The sequence below is a fragment of the Pyxicephalus adspersus genome, chromosome 7, assembly GCF_032062135.1.
Source record: "Pyxicephalus adspersus chromosome 7, UCB_Pads_2.0, whole genome shotgun sequence".
NCBI lineage: Eukaryota > Metazoa > Chordata > Amphibia > Anura > Pyxicephalidae > Pyxicephalus > Pyxicephalus adspersus.
This window is the reverse complement of record NC_092864.1, coordinates 23,932,244-23,947,282: the sequence shown is the minus strand read 5'-3', so window position 1 is coordinate 23,947,282 and position 15,039 is coordinate 23,932,244.

The window sequence follows — 15,039 nt, the reverse complement described above, 5'->3', positions numbered from 1 at the left end:
CTGGGGATATGGTTGAGAGAAGAATTAACACAGGAACCTTCTCAGCAATGCTGTGTTAGGATCTACTATCAAGATATCAGTAGAACCCTGGTCGATATTAAACCAAAGTTATGAAGGCCATCATAGTCTTTAGGAACAGAAAAAGTATAGGTAATAAGCAGAATTATTTATAAAATAGCATACATTTGGGGTATCCTGTTTACCACCAAACCATCCATGTTTGCAGTCTATGAATATATTTTGGATTAAGATTTTTTAATTCTACTACTATTCTCCTCCCATCTAATTTCTTACATTTCAAATAAATGTTTGGAGCTGGACAGGGTTGACAACATCTTAATGTGAGAGTACTGGGATCATGTTATTGGACACCTAGCCACCCAGCCCTACATCATTGTAAAAACAGAAGATTGTAACATTCTTTCCATGTCCCGGCGGACTAACAAAATTTGACGATTTAGGCATTGGAAGGTGGGAATAAGCAGCATGGTGGATCAATTTAAGTGAACCTGTTTTGCTCTGCATAGGAAAAACCTTTGCTTGCTTTAAACTTGCAAGGCCAATATCACACAATAACTAGTACCAGTGCTGGAATAAGAACTTCTGGCACCCAAGACCACAGTGAGTTGATAGCTGTGTCCTCTTCAGTGGAGGAAATGATTGAGGCATTGCAGAAGATGAATGATTCCTCCTTATTTGTGCCCATTATACATTTATTACAGTGACTGAGACAAGATATTCTCTTGCCTCAGCCTTGGCCTTGGCTTGGCCCTAACTTTAGTTTGGGAAAGAAAGCCTTTTATCTTTTAACATTTGACTAGGTACTGACCATACATTTCCGGGTTGAACCCACAACACTGAAATAACAACAAACAAAACCTCATTTTATAAAATATTTAAACAAAACAAATAACATGGAAAAGGCAGAGTTTGAGGTTCTTTCCCCCCTAGAGCCACCTGCATACATTTAGAGCTTTCCTAAATCTAGTATGTTTTACCAATTTATTTATTTGTATTTATATAGCGCCCACATATTACAAAGAACTTTACATTTCATAGTCATATCACTAACTGTGGCTCAAAAAGGCTCACAATCTAATGTCCCCACCATAGTCATAGATCATTACTACAGTCTAAGCATAATTTCAAGGGAAAGCCAATTAAACTGACAGCATATTTTTGGGATGTGGGAGGAGAGCAGAGTGTCTGGAGAAAACCCACACAAACACAGGGAGATCATACAAACGCCATGCAGATAGTGCCTTGCCCGGGATTAAAACCTGGGACCTACCTCTGCAAAAGCACCCATGCTGCCCCAATTAATTTTAGGTATGATTATGAAGCAGCACTGAGAACATTTACTGAATCAAACGATGTGCTACTTTCTGATTCAGACATAAACACAATTACCACAATTTTCCTGCTGGTCAGTGACGCTCCACCATCCAAATCTTCAAAGCTCAGCAATATGCTGTTTAACTTCAGTAGCTAATTTGTTACTTTAATTATAAAGTGTGCATTCACTTCAGTCTCCATCTAAAACACCAACAAAATATGACAGACTGTCTCACTTGCTGATTAAATTCAGTTTTTGTCTTTTTATCCAGCTTGCTAATTAACTTTCTTACCATAATTCTAAGTCCATATTGATTATGACAGAGTGTGACATCACAACATGTTGCTTCGTGATATATGCAGCTGACTTGAATGCTTTCCTGTTTTCCTGTTTACATATTGATTGGATGTTAATTAGAGAGATGCAGAAAATGCTTTACTTAAACATTTGTTTCCATGGAAACCTTCTGCTTGGATAGACATATGTATATTTAATTAACTTATAACGTGCCAAAGTAGTCTTGACACTCCTTAGAGAGCACAATACCATCATTCCATGGCCCATTTAAGGTTTGAGAGCAAATTTTCTGTTTCTTCAGTTTTGTAGATATGTAATTGTTACTTGTCTGCAAAGTAGAACACAACTTTAAATGCTGGAATCATTTCACAGAAATTCCCTGCAGGGTTTTCAAGGGGCAACAGTGTGGCAGCTCTTAGAGGATTGGTTTGTTACCCAGTTTGAACCAGACAGACCAGTTGACTGCAAAATGTCAAAAGACATCTCTGTATTTGTGTCACCCTTCACTTGGCAAAGATCTGAGTTTGTTTCAGGAGAATTGGCAGCTACCCTTGCATGAATAAAGGCTGCAGCACGGGTGTAGGCATAAAAAAAGAAGCAGAAGCATGGTACTCTCTATGTAAACGTGCCCGCCCCACTACACCTCTGCCTATGTGTCACTCAAAGGGGAAGAAACTTCGCCCAGAGTGACGTCTTGATACCAGAACCCACCCGCTCTCCCATCGCAGGTCTGAGCCTGGGATGGGAGAGTGGGCGGGTTGTGTTCAGAGAGACAACCCGCCCACCGCCCTGAGCCTGCAATTCCATACGGAAGACATAGTCCTCGGCTCTAGCCGCAGACCACCAAAGAATACTTTGCAAAATAAGAGTGGGAACACTTGCCCATTCCCGAAAAAAGTGAGGGCACTGCATTCCCACCCATGCCCGCCCTGCTACACCCCTGCATTCCCACCCATGCCCACCCCCGCCACACCCGTGGTCTGCAGAGACTGTTTGGAGACCCTATTATTAATTACATTGTAACAATACAGTTACAGTATATTTTTTACAGTGTTTTTGTGCAGTATAAGATCAATTACTTCTACTTCTGTTGGAATTATACAGCAGACCCTGTGCCATTGGTTGCCACTATGCCTTGTACAGACAGCAGGATGGCAATACCAGAAATCATTTACTGTAAAATGCATTTTTTATACATTTTTCACAACTGGTCAGCATATACTGTAAAATATCATCAGGGAAACTATTAAAATAGCGTACTGTAATAAATGTAGGCAAGCCAATAAACTCAAAGTAACCAACACACGGTGACACTGCAGAATTTGGCCACAGCATCTGGATATCAATGATATGTATTTTTAACACTCTTCTATAATAATATTCTGTTAGGGTGAGTCACTGTTCCATGGGATTGCCTCCTCTCCCCACAGAGTCTGTCCGGGCACAGGGAATCAGATTCAGCCTCAGGACGTCAGCTATGGTACCATGCGGTCATGACCTACATCTGATAGAATCTGCTCCTGAAATGATGGTGACAGTCCAAAAACAGTTGTGCCAGTACCTGTAGAATATGTACAACCATCTCTCTGGAGAAAATAGGTAGGTGCCCAGTAGAGAAGTTTAGTTGGGCGGTGGTGGGAGCATCCCAGAAAATCATGCTCACACCACCATGTCACCAGTCCATGCCACCTATTAAGTATGTTTTAACATACTCATGGTAGAATTTCGAGTTTCGTATTGGGATATAATTAAATGATTCAATTTTTACTTTACTGATTCCAATGCTTTACTTTTTCCTTTATGCATTATGCCTCCCAAAGTCTTTTGATCAATATACCGTGAGTTCCAACAAACCTGCAAGTGTTACAAAAATCAAATAAAAGTTGTTCCTTTATAAATTATTAGTAAGTTTTAATTGGCTCTAATTAGCCCTTATTAAAGCAGACCTTTCATGCAAATGCATTCACCTTTTAACTACACCATAAATCCCCTGTATTTGCATTCATCTTGGCTGAAATCAAACTGTTCTTGGCTACTACTAACAAGTGCTTTCTGAGCCTTGTGCTGCATTAGGCTGAATGAGCAAATTATCATTGGAGCAGATTTTTTTTTTGAAGCTCATAAAAATGTAATGTAGTGCTAAAAGCAGGAACAATCTGCAGCAAAAATATAGAAAACTAAACATAGACTAAATATATATACATTTATATATTAAAACCTTTTTTATAGGAATTTCATAACGTTTAGCATGGTCAAGTGGGCATACAATAGCCTTTAAAGATCCATAAAATTTGAAACAAGAGCTGCAGTTTTGGTTTGAAATATATTTGGTTTGAAGCTCTCTATTTTAGATAAGTCTTTTAAAGGAATCAAGTGATGAGGCAGACTATTGGAAATGAAGGTCAGACGCAAAATGACTTTGAGAACGAATCCCTGAGCCCATGCTGTGCTGAAGATATACCTGTAGGATTGAAGAGGTGAAGTAGCTGATTTCTGTATGTAATTGGAAAACCCTAGAGGTCACAGCAGAATAGGAACTGACTGTCAGTTGGGAAAGAATGAATTGAACACTTGATCCCGTGCATGTACATTGTGTCAAAGTCTGACCTTCGCTTTACCAATTCAAACTATACAACTGTACACATTAAATAGTGCACGTATTTAGATTAACCTAACTCACGTAGCAGCCTTTAGCAAACACTACAGGCATGCTATATAGAGAGTTATAGAGATTTGTGAATAAAATCATCTCTTAACTTCATATTTTTTATTTCAAGGAACCTGTCAATAAATTTGTTTTTGAAGGTGTGTTGTGGCTTTGAGCCTTATTCTTCCTTTACTACTTGGGGATGCAGAACAAGCAACAAAGACCTGTTCTTGGTTAACAACTTACTGCAGTGTTTCTTGACCTATTTAACATAGAAGAACTCCTTGAAATATTTTCAGGTCTTCAGGGAACCCCTGCTATATTTATTATAGCCACAGCTCACAGTATATTACTGTGATAGTCAATAGGAATAATGTCTGGCCATTTGGGAAGGCTGCCACCTTTACAGATAGCTTAAATGATAATTAGAACCTGTTAAACTGAACCTGTTTCTTAAAGTAAGAAACTGCTTTTTGTTGAAAGGAACGCCTAGCAGCCTAGCAATATACTTCTGAGGACTTGAGTAAACTTTATTTTTTAAAAATTGTTTTAGTATGTGTTGTGTTTATAATATTTTAATTGGGTCTTTATTAACATTTCTTCAACTTTCTGAAATTTGAAAGAATTACTATTGTATGTCTGTTCTCACTATTCTAGGTGGAGGGGTGAATAGAGGAGTTAGAAAGAAAAAGGACATTGAAAACTGCAAAATGATTCACTAAGCAACAGAGGCATAGCCTATATACAGAAAAGAGAGTCACACCACTAGATGGCGCTGTGTTCTTATGTAAACAAACTCTTGCTATCTGTTTGGTACACAATTGACATGAGAATACAGTGCCATCTTTTGGTTGGCAACAATAAAGCACAACAGATCATTTAAGCATCAAGTGATAACCAACTCAAAAGTGAAAAATACTTTAACATAAAAATGATGGCAGGGGAGAAAAACAGACTGAGCCTATGTTATTTAATCTTTTCCCTTTCTTAATAAATGTTTTAAATTTAACACACATGAACATATTTATCTGTATATATTGGGCATTTATGTGTATTACTATTTTGAATATTAGCCATTATAGCTCCATTTTGTGCCCTAGGTTTATACTCAAGGCAATATAATTTTCCTACTTTTTAAGTAAACTTAGGTACCTCAGGTTATATTCAAATTGGTTTATATTAGAGTATACACCTACTAATCTTTGTGTTAAAGCTTTGTGAAGCCTAAAGTCTTCAATAATGTACACCTATTTGCTTGTGTAAGATGTAATATTTCTACTTTGCTTCTGATGCAGTGCTGTCAGTTTTTTTAATGCCTAATAACACTATTAAATACGTGCAAATAAACAAAACCTTTCAAGATTTCTACATGTTTAAGGCAAGAATATGCCCAGTGGAAAAGGTAAGACAGCAAAATCATTATGGTATTGTTTCAAAGCAAGAGAAAAAGGCAAAGGATGAAAGCATTCAGTCACCTTGATTTGCTGAAAGGCTTTGTTATGTCGATACACACATTGGTTGAGGGTCATACATTGTAATTGCATTACAATTCACATCACACACTAGTTAGCATTGATGACTACGCTCTAGGTAGTTTTGTAAGCAAACAGATATTTAAAATTAATGGTTGGGGGAAGTAGGGAAAGGATTTTTAATACATTTTTTTTCCTGAAGGGTTTTGACAGCTTGTTATGTTATGACTGCATTTGCTGTAAAAATCAGTTGGTTGCTACTTTAGCAAAATATTATTGTTTTGTACTGTACTGCTTTTACAAAGTACATAGTAATATCACTAACTGTTCCGCAGAGGGGCTCACAATCTAATGTCCCTATATCTGTCATATGTCATTAACACACTCTAAGATTTTTTTGAGGGCACACCAATTAACCTAACTGCAGATTTTGGGGGTGTGAGGGGAAGCTGGAGTACCTGGAGAAAACCCACACAAACACAATAATACAAACTCCATACGGATGGTGTCCTGGCTGATGTTCAAACCTGGGACCCCAGTTCTGCAAAGACAAGAATGCTAGCCACTGCACCAACAGGCACATTGACAGTGTTTGACCCACAGCACAGCACTCCCTACCAAGAAGAGGGTCAATACCAAAGCTACACTAGACTTCTATTAGGATACTTTGATATGTCGGTACCCAACTGGGTTTGTGTAAATTGTGTACTTTTTTGAATTTTTCAGTTAAATTGAGTGATGTTCTATTGTGCTCTGTAGTGCACCTTGTGCTTTTTGTTCAAAACAAGGTTGGGTTACCAATGGTTTGTTGACTTACAATTAGCTATGCATAATACAGTTTGAGAGTAAGATATTTTTCAGACTTGTAGTAAACTGCAGCATTGTGTTTCCAATTGCTTCCCTTCAGCTGTATGGGAGCGACTGGGAACCACTCTGTGCAAGAGTTTTCATAATGGTGCAGTTGCAGCATGTTTTCTGGAACATATTGTTTCTGGCAAAGTTGTTGGTTTTCCTTTTTGAGAGAAAGAACTTCACCACCACCACAAATGCAACGGTAACAGGTTGACTTGCGATGTGGTTTGCAAGTCCTAGAGGCATATAGGAGGTTTGTAATGTTCTGGGGGGTGGCTGATTGCAATTTTCAACTTTACGTATAGTAAATATAACTAATGCAATGGAGAAAATAGTTTCCAGATTTAGTACCCCCCCACAAAAAAATATATATAAACACAACAGCTAGAATATGCTTTAAAGTGAAATTACCATATAAATCTTCATACAGGCCTGAACAAATATTATCAGCTCTGCATTTCCAGGACAATGCTACCAAGAATCCTATACCAGTGTACTACAAATCTCCATTTCATTCAAGGGCCTTGGAGCTGTCGCAAAGCAGTTATCAGCTTCATTTGCCTATGATGAAAGATTGTCAGAATATCTCAATAATTATGCACCTTAAGCACCTTAAGCACCTTTGTCCCAGTCATATACTCTGGATAATAATAGAATCCAACTGCATTTCCCATATTCATGGCCAGTTTGTAGAATGCATTTTAGACTTAGACTTAGACTTACCTTGACCCCAGTTTTCAAGGTTTCGACGTATGGAGAAATCTCGAATTTAAATCCAAACCCTAACAAAAACCATTTTAGTTAGAAATCTGGGGTCCAAACATTCATGACCCAGGTAGCTAGGATGCTCGCTATCTTTATCCCTCTCACCAATTCCTTCCCCTTATGTGTCCTTTAAACACAAGCTCGTGGGAAATTATGGCTGTATCAGCCACTTTATTTTCTCCACAATAACTTAATAATTAGCTCTAAATAACCAACAAAAGATTAACGATTAATGACCATTAATAACCGTCACCCCTTACAATTAACAAACGGCTAACATCCCACCCTTTTACCTAATTCAACAAAATATCTCCTATAACAATATAACACAGGATTAAGACCTCCCTTCCAATTTGAAAGTCTTCAGAGGCACCGCTCACCACCTTACCCCTCTTTGGAGGGACACCACCACCTTAACTTATGTTCCCAGCCACCAACTGCCACCAGCTCGAGACCGATACCAATGCCATAGCAGCCTCTTCCTAATCACCAGTTAAAGGTAGCCCAATTACCAATAATTTAGGGGGATCCCACACCTAAGATTGTTCCCACATACCCCTATAAAAGATGCCCTTCAAGAACATTAGCCACCTCACCAATTCTTCACCCACCCCTTGACATCAGTGGGCCTGATTTATTAAAGCTCTCCAAGGCTGGACAAAATACACTTTTGTCAGTGAACTGGGTTCAGCAGTAAACCTGAAATGGATTCCTTCAAAGTCATTTGCTATTTGCTAGCAAATGATTTTAATCCTGGACCAGATCGAATTCAGGTTTGTTGGATCACCCAGCTTCACTGATAAATGTGTATCCTCTCCAGCCTTGGAGAGCTTTAATAAGTCAGGCTCAATGAAACTAGGGCACAGTGTGGAAAGCTTTCTCTTTTCAAAAACTACTCCCCCCACTTCCTCTACACCCCTCCTATAATCTCTTTTTCTCCACCCTCTTCTCTCACCTACGCCTAATCTTCTCTATCTTCCTCCCCATACAATCCGGCCCCTTCCTTACCATAACATTTTAATTTAGGCTCATTTGGTTCCCCTCTTCTGGATTAGAGCTCCTGTTTTCTTGTGCAGATTACTGCACCTTTTAAAGACTATTGCACCTTTTGGGGCTCAATTGTTGCCTCTCTAGCTTCATTTGTGTGGATTATTCTTCTTTGGACTTCATTGCTACTTCAGAGAAAACTTTTCATCCCTTTTTATCTTCATTGAATCTCCATTTGAAAGTTTTTTTATGGCCTCTCCTGCCTATGTCCTACTTTCAATATTATCCTGATGTGATAAATGGCTTTATTTTTACATCTCAGAATGTTGAGATCCAGTGGGACAGCCTGGTGATGAATGCTCTTAACCTTTTGTGGAGGCTCGGTGCTCTTTTGGCAACCATCATCTTCTGTCAACAGATTGTACAATGTATTCAATACTCTCATTCCTGAAGAAGATCCTTAGTTGTTGCGCAACACGTCAAAAAAGGATACTGTCCTTTCTTCCTTCTGTGTAAGTTCTTTTGATGAAACAGCTTTAGGGAGAAAGCAATTACATAAATGTGATGTCATAATTGCTGTTTGTATGAGCATGGCAAAATTCATGGAATATAAATTAAAAGTGGCACCTCTACATACAACATTTATCCTTTAATCATAATAGCATAAATAAATGTGATGTGTTAATGAGAAGGAGGTGGGCGATACCTAACATAACAGTTTATACTTTTCAGCTGTTGTATAGGGGCATTTTTCTCCACTCATGTAGAGGGGTATTCTTTCCCTTCACCTGGAATTTTGGGGGCATTTTTCCACTGACCACAAATCAAAATGTGTACTGCACCATTTATCACCAAAGTGAAGCACAGGTTTTACTCCAACACTTGCAGACAAAGTAAGGAAGCTTTTGTCAACTACCACCAAAGTACACCAAAGAAAGCACTACACTAGCACTACATTAACCAATGAAATGTGGTAAAAATTATCTATCATAGGTGTTAAATACTTTAGGTTCATCACTGGGTTGAGAAATGTGAATAAAGAACATTTCAACAAAATATGCCATTATTATTAAAATAATAATAATAAATATTAGTATTAATATTATTAATAATAATAAAAATAAACAGTGCATGAGTTTTATCAATAGGTCCCTTTTATTAATATTATGAACAGGATTTATATAGCGCCACATATTACGCAGTGCTGTACATTAAATAGGGGTTGCAAATGACAAACAGACATAGATAGTGACACAGGAGGAGAAGAGGACCCTGCCCTAAAGAATTTACAATCTAGCTATGGATTTATAGTATTCAGAAAACCCTGGATTACAATGCACTATATCCCATTGACTAATTAAAGTGTTTCTTGCTTTAAAACTCAATAATTTAGAAACAAGTCATCTGAAAAACACAATGTCACAGCCAATTTCCTATTTTAGTTATTTGTTCTTCTCCTGTCTTTTATACTTCCACTATTGTCATTTTACTTACTAAAGCCTCATGTGTGGGAAAATAAGTGAATATGAGTTGCAGATTTTTCAATAAATGTTATTGTTAGAGAAAAAAGGTGAATATGAGCAGGAAGGGAGGAAACAGCAGGTAATTTTAAAAGGTGGTTGAAAAGAAAAGCAAGAAAATGCATATGCAAACTGCAACTAAAAATAATTGTGCCAACCAGAGAAAATTTCCTTCTTCAGCTTCCCCAATTGAACATGATGCACCATGCCAGGTTTGGTTTTGTGTAAATGACCTGTTACTGAAAAAGCTAGGAAATCTACTTACTTTTGCCGAATATATTTATTTTAAAAATAGTTTGCTGGATTATTTGCACCTTTAGGTTAAAATGACAGAAATGATTGATTAAACTCAATCTCAGAGAAGCTGTAAAATGAAAAAAAAAATGTGTAATGTTCTGCATGTATTTTCTTACTTTATTTAATGAATTATGCTCAATAACATAACCTTATTTCTTCCTCCACACTGTTTTTATTGCACTCTTTATTTCAGCCCCTTACCCTCTCCCTCAACTGTATGTTGGAATCTTTATCTTTCAGTTTTCAGTTGGCACCTACTCAGACCTGCCATCTGATCCAGGATTGAAAACATTTGCCAAATAATAGCAAATTATTTTTTTAAAAATCCATTCCAGATTTGCTGGATCACCTGTGTTTTCCCATGATAGTCTGTCATCTCCAGTTTTTGAGGGCTTTAATAAATCGGGCCTAATGTTTTCCTATTAGCAGATCTCAACCCAAAGCCCAAGCTACATTCTTGCTATATATGGCAAGTTTCAATTTTTTGTTAAAGGTTAAAGATATTCTGCTCAAAGGAGGGAGACATGACATTTCATACTTGACACACACCCGCCAGTACTATTTTCTATTACTATTACTATTACTATTTTCCTTTAGTGGAACACAATGAACTGCTTCGTTCCCTGCCAGCCCCAGTGTTAAACAGTTCCCATTGTGCTTCTTTTTTGCTTTGCCTGTCCTTTCCCCGGTCACATTCATCTTCCCCTTGGCCCATCAACCATGATCAACTCCACCTATTCTCCCAACATCACATTATTAGATAATGCTCAGTTATCCCCATCCATTGTCAATCAACTGATTCCATAATTTTCTTTTTCCTTCCTGGTCTTCCACTGCTCTATTCTGCCTCTTTCAATGTTCCACAGTAAGCAGTCAGTTGCCTCTACCTTTCACCACTTGCAATGATCAGCTTCCATTATACATTCATTTTATTGCCATTTTGCCTTTTATCATTTTCATCCTAAAATGCAGCCAATTTTCTGGAATTTTTTATCTTTTTGGCCGTAATAGACTCCCGTACTTTACCTTTTTCTAGTGGTCTGTGATCACCTTCCTCTATACCTCATGCCCCCCTCCCAGAGATCAGTGTACATTACTTCTAATGAGAGGGAATATTTATTGAAATAAGATGTACCCTACTACAATAAAATAATGCATTGTCCAACAATGCTTACCAATGTGCTATGCTTCATCCACCAACATGCCAAAATCATTCATCCCAAATTAACTCAGGAGAGAACAAAATTTTGATGTTATGTATGTGCTTTTGCTCATTTTATTTTTAATTACAACCTGAGAATTGTCATTGATAAACCAATTTATCCTTACCTATATTGAAGATATTTGAGCAATCTGGCTATGCTGTCTTGCACTGGTGAGTGGATCCTGGCAAATCCTTTAACAAGTCAAACATTTTCCATGTGCTAAACGTATTAAACTTGTATTTTTATATTCTTACCTTAGTTCTTGTTTAAAGTGACCTTGTCACTAAATTATAAAATACAGGTCAGCATATAAATGAAAACACTTCAGAATTAGGTATACCACTCTCTCCATTGCTGATTTTCACTTACTCAATACCTTTTCAAAATTCAACATTTTTGGGTGTATCAAACTTCTGATCTCCTACCGTGGGGAATAGGAAAGTATTTGCATTGGATTTTTTTTCAAGCCATTTTTTGTTTCTTAAGAGAAGTGACAGTTCACTTTATAGACTGTACTTTCATAACAGAAACTTTCTTTCCTACCGTATGTTCTTTCTAAATTATTATGTTGTATTATGAAGCACAGACAATGTGCCGAGACTCTGTGACATTTCATCCTTTTCATATTACTTTTAACCATCAACAAATCTGGCAAAATTGCTCATCATGTAATATTAAAAAAATGTTCCCAACTATATATCTAAAGACCTCATTCACTCTAATAAATTGGGTTTTTTATTAAAGTGATACTATGTAAAGTCAAAACTCTAGAAGTATACAAAGTGCATCAAAGAAGCAAAAGAAAGTCTTGATGTTTTACTTACTGCCCCTCTAACATTAAAGGGCTTTTTGGAGTGAGAAGGTTAATACATTTCAACTGATACATTTCATTCTGACCAGTGAGCCAATTTAGTTTGGTCACAGTGACCTTGCTGGATGCCCCGAATCTGCTTTAATATATCTACTCTCAGAAGCTCCTAGCTGAGGGGGGAAAATTGCCAATTTGTAGAAGTCTTGTTGTTGATGTTTGTGCTGATTCTGGCATTTCATGGATTACTAGCTGTGCAGATTTTGAAAACTGAAACATGTTTTGGGATATTTGGTACTAAGATATTGACCTAAATAACGAGACTTAAAGCAAGAAGAGTGTACTTAGATAACCCCCTTCTATTTTTAAGGATATATGTAATAAAACACTTAGAATATTAAAACATTTATTTTTAGTGGAGGGTTTACTAAATGTCTAAATAGTGTGCTTGTCTAAGCACTGCAACCGAGCAGCACACGGAGCAAATATAAAACATTCACAAGGGGTTTTCTATTACTCATCTGTGTGAAAGAATGTCCAGGAAATTGACCTATAAATGATTATAAATTGACCATTACGGTAATGGACTGCAAATAGCCGAGATGGACTCCTGAACTATTTTAATTTATATGTGGGTGGTGTTTATAACCTTTCTCAACCTGTGGTCCATGTGTCACATAAATTGATTAGTTTTTCTTCATATTTCCTCCCAGCTACCTGATTTATTTCAATGGACCTTGCTCATTTAGAACCCATTGTCACATATCTAGTGTGCCTTAAAGTTCAGCTTATATTGCAAGTATATATTTCCCGCTGTCAGGTTCGTGGAGCTTATAGTTTTCACATATTTCAGCCATTCCAATTATTTCATACCAATTTCTGAGGTTCTGTATACAGATAAACGAGTGTATACAAACATTAATCATCTATATAGTGCTTTTATTCAATTGTTTTTATTGATTTATAACCTACTGGGTGACATTCATACCCCAGTAATGGAGTTTAGATCATGCCGACCAAAGTAGGTGACTCTGGTGAACTAGGTTCAGACTGCAGAGGTGGTTTGGGTCATACAAGGCAAAAACCAGATTCATGAGGTTCATTTGTTCTGATGGCTCACAGAAATATACAGAGATATCTTTGGTTATAAAATTGCAGCAAAGCTGAGGGAAGATATGTGGAGGGTTTTAGCTTTAGTTGAATGATAAACTACCAATACCCAGGTTTTTAGGTATTCAATTCTGTTCTTGTCATTCTGTATTTCTTTCTCATTTCAAAGTATTTGGGATAAAGATCCAGCCATTGGAAGGGAAAGCAACATAAGGCTCATAATTAAGAAAAAGAGAAAAAAAAATTGGCTTTCTTATCAAGCAAGAAATTTGAAAAATTGCCACCAGGGCACAGGGTGACTCTCCAAATTTACAAAATTACTAATTTTGTCACCATTTCACATAACAATATCACAAATATTGAATTTAAATTAAAAACTTCAAAACGTTTTAGCAGTTTGGAAACAAATAATAAAATATTACATTAACTATGGGATATGTTTATTTCCCCAGTGGGAAATAATTTGGCTAACTACTACTTGCTATACAATGACCTGGATAAATAAAAATCCCTCCAGATAACATACATTACATTTTGGGATGACTTTACCCTTAACCCAATATTTAACTATAAATAGAATTTTTACTTGTGCACAATGTTTAGGGTTCTGCTTTTAACCTAGAGAACGGTGAGTTATTTTGGCAATAACAAAGACAAATAAAAATTTTAAACGGTTGCACATTTTTACATAATTTAAATAATTATTTTCATATTTATTATCTCCATATTCCCAAATTGCTTAAGTTGCAGTTATTGTGGTCCACCCTCCCCTTCAATTTATTGTGCACCACTGTGTTCAGGATTGGTACTTGGTAATCTTGATTCCATTCCATTTATATCACTGTGATTTTGTAATCATATTCTTATAAAATGTTTGTGTTTTGCATACAATTTAGTCAGTGAGCTAGCACATTCCATTTTGAATAATGTCATATTTTGAAAAATAATGTAATGCTTTATCACAATAAAAAAATGAGACGGGAGAAACTATTATTCTTTTGTTGCTGTCAAAACTGCTTGATATCATCTTGAGCATTCTCAAGGTTTCGAATCTAGATGATGCAGACACCTGGCCTGGTATATTTCTATGGTAAATGAATTGGATTGAAAGAACTGAAGCGTCTATATATTATATACATCATTGTCTAGATTAGCATACCATGCTGCTCTTCCCACTGGTTTTACAAATATACTACCCAAACTCTGCATATTGTGTTCATAATTAATTCAGAAAGGCCTTTGCTTTAGAAAAGCATGAAAGTGAGTTAAGGCCTACCCTCGGTTGTCACAAGTTCAGTGTCTTTTGGCTTTGCATGCTCTGCTGGTAGGAAAATTGATTAACATGTGAAATAATTAACTGCCCGGGATATGAAAAATCACTGTAGCAGGCCATGCTGGCTCTAATGTATAAAACCTTTCCTGTAAATCTGATTTGACCTTGTATGTAGGGAAATGTGATGGATAGACTTAGTCTAAATGAAAACCCTTTTAATACAGAATTAGTTTCCACCGGTTTCAGTTATTGTGCAGGCCATTTTTCTATGTACGACCTATTACCATTATAGCTTGAATGAAATTTATAGAATAAAAATATAATTTATCACTGTTGGAAATTATATACCTATATACAATGTTTGAGTGTGCCACTTAATAAATTAGATCTAAACTCTAATAGTGTTTCCATCTATAATTCTTATATTTTACATCTAAATTCTGTCCTTTTAGTTTACAGGCATGTACGCT